This window comes from Manis pentadactyla, chromosome 7, assembly GCF_030020395.1.
Source record: "Manis pentadactyla isolate mManPen7 chromosome 7, mManPen7.hap1, whole genome shotgun sequence".
In the NCBI taxonomy this organism is placed as follows: domain Eukaryota; kingdom Metazoa; phylum Chordata; class Mammalia; order Pholidota; family Manidae; genus Manis; species Manis pentadactyla.
This window is the reverse complement of record NC_080025.1, coordinates 137,770,778-137,779,282: the sequence shown is the minus strand read 5'-3', so window position 1 is coordinate 137,779,282 and position 8,505 is coordinate 137,770,778.

Genomic DNA, 8,505 nt, shown 5'->3' with positions numbered 1-8,505 from the left:
CAGAGCAGAAGTAAATAAAATCGAGAATAAAACAATAGAAAGAATCAATGAAACCTTTGATAAAATAAACAAAATAGATAAACCCCTAGCCAGCTTATCAAGAAAAAAAGAGAGTCTAAACACATAAACAGAATCAGAAATGAGAAAGGAAAAATCACTACGGACACCACAGAAATATAAAGAATTATTAGAGAATACTATGAAAAATTATAGGCTAACATTATATGCTAACAAATTAGATAAACTAGAAGAAGTGGGCAACCTTCTAGAAAAATACAACCTTCCAAGGCTGACCCAGAAAGTAACAGAAAATCTAAATAGACCAATTACCAGCAAGGAAACTGAATTGATAATCAAAAAACTACCTAAGAACAAAACTGGACCAGATGGCTTCACTGCTGAATTTTATCAAACGTTTAGTGAAGACCTAATACCCATCCTCCTTAAAGTTTTCCAAAAAGTAGAAGAGGGAATACTTCCAAACTCACTCTATGAGACCAGCATCACTCTAATACCAAAACCAGGGCAAGACACCACAAAAAAAAAAAAAAGAAAACTACAGACCAATGTCCCTGATGAACACAGATGTAAAAATACTCAACAAAATATTAGCAAACCAAATTCAAAAATACATCAAAAAGATCATCCATCATGATCAAGTAGGATTTATTCCAGGGATGCAAGGATGATAGAACATTTGAAAATTCATCAACATCATCCACCACATTAACAAAAAGAAGGACAAAAATCACAAGATCATCTCCATAGATGCTGAAAAAGCATTCGATAAAATTCAACATCCGTTCATGGTAAAAACTCTCAACAAAATGGGTATAGAGGTCAAGTACCTCAACATTATAAAGACCATATATGACAAACCCACAGCCAACATCATACTAAATGGTGAAAAGCTGAAAGGTGTTCCCTTAAGATTGGGAACAAGACAAGGATGCCCAATCTCACTACTTTTATTCAACATAGTTCTGGAGGTCCTCACCACAGCAATCAGACAACACAAAGAAATAAAAGGCATCCAGATTGGCAAGGAAGAAGTTAAACTGTCACTGTTTGCAGATGACATGATATACATAAAAAACCCTAAAGAATCCACCCCAAAACTACTAGAAATAATAAATGAATTCAGCAAAGTTGTAAGATACAAAATTAACACACAGAAATCTATTTCATTCCTATATACCAATGATGAACTAGCAGAAAGAGAAATCAGGAAAACAATTACATTCACAATTGCATCAAAAGGAATAAAATACCTAGGAATAAGCCTAAACCAAGGAGGTGAAAGACCTATACATTGAAAACTCAAGACACTCATAAGAGGAATTAAAGAAGACACCAATAAATAGAAATACATCCTGTACTCATGGATAGGAAGAATTAATATTGTCAAAATGGCCATCCTGCCTAATGCAAGCTACAGATTCAATGCAATCCCTATCAAAATACCAACAACATTCTTCAATGAACTAGAACAAATTGTTCTAAAATTCATATGGAACCACAAAAGACCCTGAAGAGCCAAAGCAATACTGACATGGAAGAATAAAGTGGGGGTGGGGTGGGGGAGATTGATTCTGCTCTCTGACTTCAAGCTCTACTTCAAAGCCACAGTAATTAAGACAATTTGGTACTGGCACAAGAACAGACCCATAGATCAATGGAACACAATAGAGAGCCAGATATAAACCCAAGCATATATGGTCAATTAATATACAATAAAGGAGCCATGGATATACAATGGAGAAATGACAACCTCTTCAACAACAGGAGTTGGCAAAGCTGCACAGCTACATGTAAAACAATGAAACTGGATTATTGTCTAACCCCATATACAAAAGTAAACTCAAAATGGATCAAAGACCTGAATGTAAGTCATGAAACCATAAAACTCTTAGAAGAAAACATAGGCAAAAATCTCTTAAATATAAACATGAGCAACATTTTTCTGAACACATCTCCTTGGGCAAGGGAAACAAAAGCAAAAATGAACAAATGGGACTACATCAAACTGAAAAGCATCTGTAGAGCAAAGCATGCCATCAGTAGAACAAAAAGGCATCCTACAGTATGGGAGAATATATTTATAAATGACATATCCAACAAGGGGTTAACATCCAAAATATATAAAGAACTCACATGCCTCAACACCCCAAAAGCAAATAACCTGATTAAAAAATGGACCAAGATTATGAACAGACAGTTCTCCAGAGAAGAAATTCAGATGGCCAACAGGCACAGGAAAGATGCTCCACATCACTAATTATCAGGGAAATACAAATTAAAACCATGATATCACCTCACAGTAGTTAGGATGGCCAACATCAAAAAGACTAAGAACAACAAATGCTGGCACAGATGTGGAGAAAGGGGAACCCTCCTACACTGCTTGTAGGAATGTAAATTAGTTCAACCATTGTGGAAAACAGTATGGAGGTTCCTCAAAAAACTAAAATTAGAAATACCATTTGACCCAGGAATTCCACTCCTTGGAATTTACCCAAAGGAAACAAGATCCCAGATTCTAAAAGATATATGCACCCCTATGTTTATCACAGCACTATTTACAATAGGCAAGATATGGAAGCAACTTAAGTGCCCATCAGTAGATGAATGGATAAAGAAGAGGTGGTACATATACACAATGGAATACTACTCATTCATAAGAAAGAAACAAATCCTACCATTTGCAACAACATGGATGGAGCTAGAGGGTATTATGCTCAATAAAATAAGCCAGGTGGAGAAAGACAAGTACCAAATGATTTCACTCATTTGTGGAGTATAATAATGAAGCAAAACTGAAAGAACAAAACAGCAGCAGAATCACAGACTCCAAGAAGGGACTAGCCGTTACCAAAGGGGAGGGTGTGGGAGGACAGGTTGTGAGGGAGGGTTGTAGGGGATGGAAGGGCATCATGATTGGAACACATGGTGTGTGTGTGGGTCATGGGAAAGATGCAGCACAGAGAAGACAAGTAGTGACTCTGTGGCATCTTACTACACTGATGGACAGTGACTGCAATGGGGTATGGGGGGGACTTGATAATAAGGGTGAATGTAGTAACCACATGTTGCTTATGTGAAAACTTCAAAAGAGTGTATATCAATGATACCTTAATAAAAAAACATGAGTCTATATCTATCTCTGCACATGGGAAAATGGAAGAGGCTGCACTTTCCCCAGCAAATTTCCCATTCCCTTCACTGAGCAGCTGGGAAAGCATTTCTGGAGACCCATTCACTCACACAGCCTCCGTGACGGGTATCACATGACCTAGGTCTGTACACAGCTACAGGGCAGGAAACTGCAGTTCTCTCTTTTTTTTTTGTCACAGTGAAGGATCTGTGGATATTCTTTGCCTTGAAGTCTTATGTTCCTTGAAATTGTCAAGGGCCAGGTGATGGTAATCACATAGGTTACACGATCTTCCCCAGTCCTGCTCATCTGGACCTGGAAAGGGAAGCCAGGCGAAGGGACAGTTGTGGGGGGACCGGGTACATGTGTTGAGAAGCAGAACTGAGTCTGGTTCCCTGCTCTGCCAGTCGTGAAATATGAGACTCAGAAGGGCTACTTGCCCTCACACATACAAGCAGGTAAAATAGTCCTTCTCTTGCATGACGAAGGTGATCAAACAGACAAGCAGCAGAACGAGGGTCTGGGGAAGGCCTGGCTGCTTTACCGGGGGCTGCAGCTGCCCTCGTGGCCCCGTCCTGAGGGGGGCCGGCGTGTTTCTGTGCAGGAGGCTGCTGGTGGCGCACAGCTGTGTCATGCTGCTGGCACACAGGTACAGGGCCGAGTCCGTCAGCTCCAAGGAGCTTACGTTGAGCTCAGAGGAAGAGTCACCGAACTGTTGAGCTGAGAATCTATCTGACAAGTTTCCTTTTTCTCTCTGTTGCTTATTGTAATATTCAAAGAGGAACCGGAGGCCCTGGCCCAGGACCTGTTGGTACCAAGATACACTGAGGTGTCCAGGCATAGGGGAACATCTCAGTGTTACTTGCTGTCCTCTTGCTTTAATCAGGTGTCTTGGCGTTTGGATGACTCCAGGATCCACCAGGCCTATGAGGGAAGGAGACAGGGGCTGGGGAAGAATACGGGAGGCAGCCGGTGGTGCCTTGGATTCAGGCGCTGCCGGGATTAGAAAAGAGGTGTCCCGCCTCACCAAAGACACCTGCTCCCAGGAGACAAAGGGCCACACAGCAGAGGAGCCTGGAGCCCATGGCAGAGCAGGTCTACCTGCTCAGAGTTCTGATAACCCTGAAAGCTGAAGTTCTGAGTCTCCCTTCCCTGATTGGAGGTTAGGCAGTGATGTCACTGCTCTGATGTCATTATCTCTGCTAGTTCCCATGAGCCTGGCCTCCCTCACCAGGTCCCAGGCTCTTCTGATCCAGGAATCTTGCTTTGTCCTGCAGAGCTCTTACAAACCAGGCAGGACTGGGCTGAGCTGGTCTAGGCTAGGCTGGGTTTGGCTGCACGCCCATCTCGGCAACCCCTTTGCTTTTCCTTTGAGGCAGGGGTTCTCTGCGTCCCTGCCCAGGGCATGCAGGCTGCCCCCTCCAAGCACCTCGCTCCTCAATTTTCCTTGCAAGTTCAGAGACACTAACGACCGCAGAGCTGATGTTCTTGGCTCCCTGCCGTGACAGCACATCTGCTGGTTACTATCTATGCCATTAAGGCTTGTAACTGATAAAAGCACCAGACGAGGCTTTTCCTTAACCCTCCCGGCCCCAGCAGCTAGCTCGCTCTGCTCCCTCTGCCCCCAGGAACTTTTGGAGCAGGGCAGGTCCACAGTGCCCCCTTGTGGCACATTGGGCTGTAATCAAGATTTTGCCTTTGCCATAATGCAAGAGGCCTGGGATGTGTTTAAATGAGGACTATTTCACCATTTGCCTATTGCAGTGTTTTTGTTTTTTCCCTAGAGAAAAAAAAAAGAAAATGATAGTCCTAGATGATTTGGATTTTGCATTGTAAAATAATGACTCTTATTGTCAATTGTCAGGGGAATTTTTTCCTGTTTTCATAAAAGCAAGATTTCAGCTAATGTATAAGCCACATAGTACCTGTGAAGCTCTCTCTCCTCTAAAAACTAGGTGGAATTTCCTAGAGCTTATATATTCCAAAGGAAATCCATAGCCTTTCCCAAGACTTCTGATATTCCCACAGGCATTTGCCTTCTCCTGGCCTTCTCTAATACTGTCACATTACCTGGCCATAAAGCAAGGACCTCCTTTGATTTCCTCAACAAAATCATGTACATCAAATATCAGCAAGTCCAGTAGAGTCCAATGAAGATTTTGGAGTGCTACAAAGGAATCATATGATGCAGAACATAGATTTTCTCCATTTCCTCCCATTCTTAATCATTACATCCTTTTCCAGGGTCTCCCAGACTTTCAAATTCTTCTACTTAAATTACATAAAACAAAACCCTTGGGGTTTAACTTCCACATCCAGCAGTTTTCTTACAATATGCCCATCAACAATACTTTCCTCCTGAAGGAATAGGGTGCAAGCTATCAACACCTTCAAATTTAATTTTTCTGCATTCAAGATGATGGCTCACTTATCCTTCTATTTTGAGTGGAACTCATCTTTATTCAAAGATTACCTTTTCTAAATTCTAGTTTAAACATTCTTCAATTTTACTATTGTGATAAAATACACAGAGCATAAAACTTACTATTTTTAACTTACAGTTTAGCAGCATTAAGGACATTCAGGTTGTTGGGCTGCCATTACCAACCACACCCATCTCCAGAACTCTTTGAGCTTCCCAAACCGAAACTCTGTGCGCATTTTTAAGTCCGGGGAGAGGAAATTCTGGGGCAAAATACCTCTAAAACCTAAATCAGTCAAAGAGAGAAAAAAAGTTTAAAACCTGTTTATTGCTTACAAACTGCAGTCCAGGGCTCTCTCTCTTTCCTGCTCTGGCAGAAGCAAAACCAGCCCTCCTCCCCAGCTCTCAGGTTCAGATAAGCCCCTGGGTTGCCCAGGTAATCACCCACTGATATGGAGATGAACTTCTCTCCACCCCTGAGGATATGCAAATACACCAAAGCCAGGTGAGACATTCTGGAAATGTTACAATTTTACCCACACCATTAAATACTAATTCCCCATTCCCTCTCCAGCCTCAGTCCTCGGAAAACAACCCTTCTATTTTCTGTCTGTATGAATTTAACAACTTTGTACCTCATCTGAGTGAATAATAAGATATGTTTCCTTTTGTATCTGGCTTATTTAACTGAGCATACTGTCCTCAAGCTTCATCCATGTTGTAGCATGTGTCAGAATTTCCTTCTTTTTAAGTTTGAAGAATATTCTATTTATGTATATATCACATTTTGTTTATCTACATGCCTGCTGATCAGACGGTTGCTTCTACCTTTTGGCTTTTCCCAAAAATGCTGCTATGAACACTGCTGTGCTAAGATCTGTTTGAATCACTTCTTTGGGGTGTATATCCAGAAGCGGACTTGCTGGCCCATATCGTAATTCTATGTTTAATTTTTTGAGGAATTGCTATACTGTTTTCCACAGTGACTGCACTATTTTATCCCACCAGCAATGTAGAAGGATTTCAATCTCTCAACAACCTTGTCAATACTTATTTTCTGTTTTTTCTTCAGTATTATTCATGCAAATGGATTTGACGTTTTTGAATTTTTGAAACTAATATATACTGAGATTTTCTTTTATTTTTACTGTTATTGTTTTAAGCACATTACTTTTCAAATCTCAAGTCAGCCAAAACATTAGCCTCTAAAATTTTGGCAAGTGGTTTTCATCTATAAAATCCATTTACTGAGGAACCACTGTACTTGAAGACTAGACAATCTTTCCCCACAATGGACTTGACATTGGAAAAGTAAAGTCCTAACCTTGGCATCACTAGAGTCTGTAAGTAAGATCAGGCAAGTTGGACTGTGTGATGGAGACAGGTTTTTATGAAGTGAGTATAGGACACATCCCTAACCCCTGACAGCCTCACAGCTCACCTGGGGTGCAGCTCCACCAAAGGCAAAGACCTCCAGCTAAAATTCAACAGGTGCTGATTCTAAGTGAATACAGGGAGTATAAGTCTACGTGAACTTGCAGCTGGTGGGTGGGAGGGGGGCTGGACAGGGCTTCTGTGCCTCTGGTGAGAGCAGGGGCCTTGTGAGGGAGGGGCCCCCTTATTTATTCTGAGGTGAGGGGCTGTGCTGTGCAGTCGTGTAGACTCACAAATTGGCAGAAATACAGAGGTCTGGTTGGTGCTGATTGACTCGAGTCAAGGGGGGAATTCTCTACATCTTTTTTTGTTGTTGTTATCATTAATCTACAATTACATGAAGAACATTATGTTTACTAGGCTCCCCCCTTCACCAAGTCCCCCCCATCTATATCTTTTTGAGACGTGTACCCTTTAAGCACATCTGCTTTGACCATAAATTCAGCACTGTTTGTCAAATGGACCAACCTTAGTCCTGTCCTGGGTCTTGTCAAAACCAGCCCATTGTAAAATGGCCCATTTTCTAAGAATACTCAAAATCAGTTTTTTTTCCCCATCTTTATGATAAGGATCTTGGTATCTCTTTGACTTGAGCCTCCATGGGCTCCATTAGAAAAGGGTATGTAAGCTAAGATAGAGACAGGGAAGCAAATGAAAATGCTGAGGATCTGGAATGGAAAAACCTGCATCAAGAGTTTCCTTCTGTTTGCTGGACTCGCCTGCTCTTAAGAGACACAGAGACACAGAGAAACCTGGTGCCCACGGCGGGTCAGTTAGTGAGCAGGGATCCCTCAGCCCAGGGCTCTCCTAGGTCTTGGGATGTCAGTACTCCCACAGGCTCTCCTGTTGGCTCCATTTTTATTTTATTTGGCTCAAAATCATTCTCCCTTTCTTTCTTTTTTCTAAGCTAGGGCAGTGCTCGAAGGAGCTGGGTTTGGGGAATAGGCTCACACCCTAGTTTTTCTGATCTTCCTTCGAGGCTTTTACTCCTCTGGGTGCGCTTGTCCCTGGGTATCCATTATGCTCCTTCAAACTCCCTCACAGCCTACTCTTCTTTATGGTTTTGAGGCACTTCCCACATCCCCCAGGAAGTTGGAGTAGTATTCTTGCAGTGGCTGAAAGGTCACCGATCTGCCTGATACAATTAGGAAGCCTTTCTATCGCCCTCTCCCTATTACCACAGCTCTTTCTGCTGCACCCCCAGCTTCTCACATCTCAGAGGAACCACAGAGCCTCCTCTTCCTTAACTGGAAGTGTTTACATTGTCAGCTGGTGGGGGAAGATTTCCAGTCATTTCTTGGATGTCTTATCTTTCCTGGAGCCTGCATGGTGCTTGCCTGTCATTCCCCAGCTCGGTAGCAGTCCTAACTCCTTGAGTCGCCAGCTTGACCTCTCATCCCCCCCATATGCTACTTTTTTTTTCCATCACAAGCAACTGAAGCAACTGGAACTCACATTCCTGGTGAGGAGGCAAAATGGTACCACCACCTGGGAA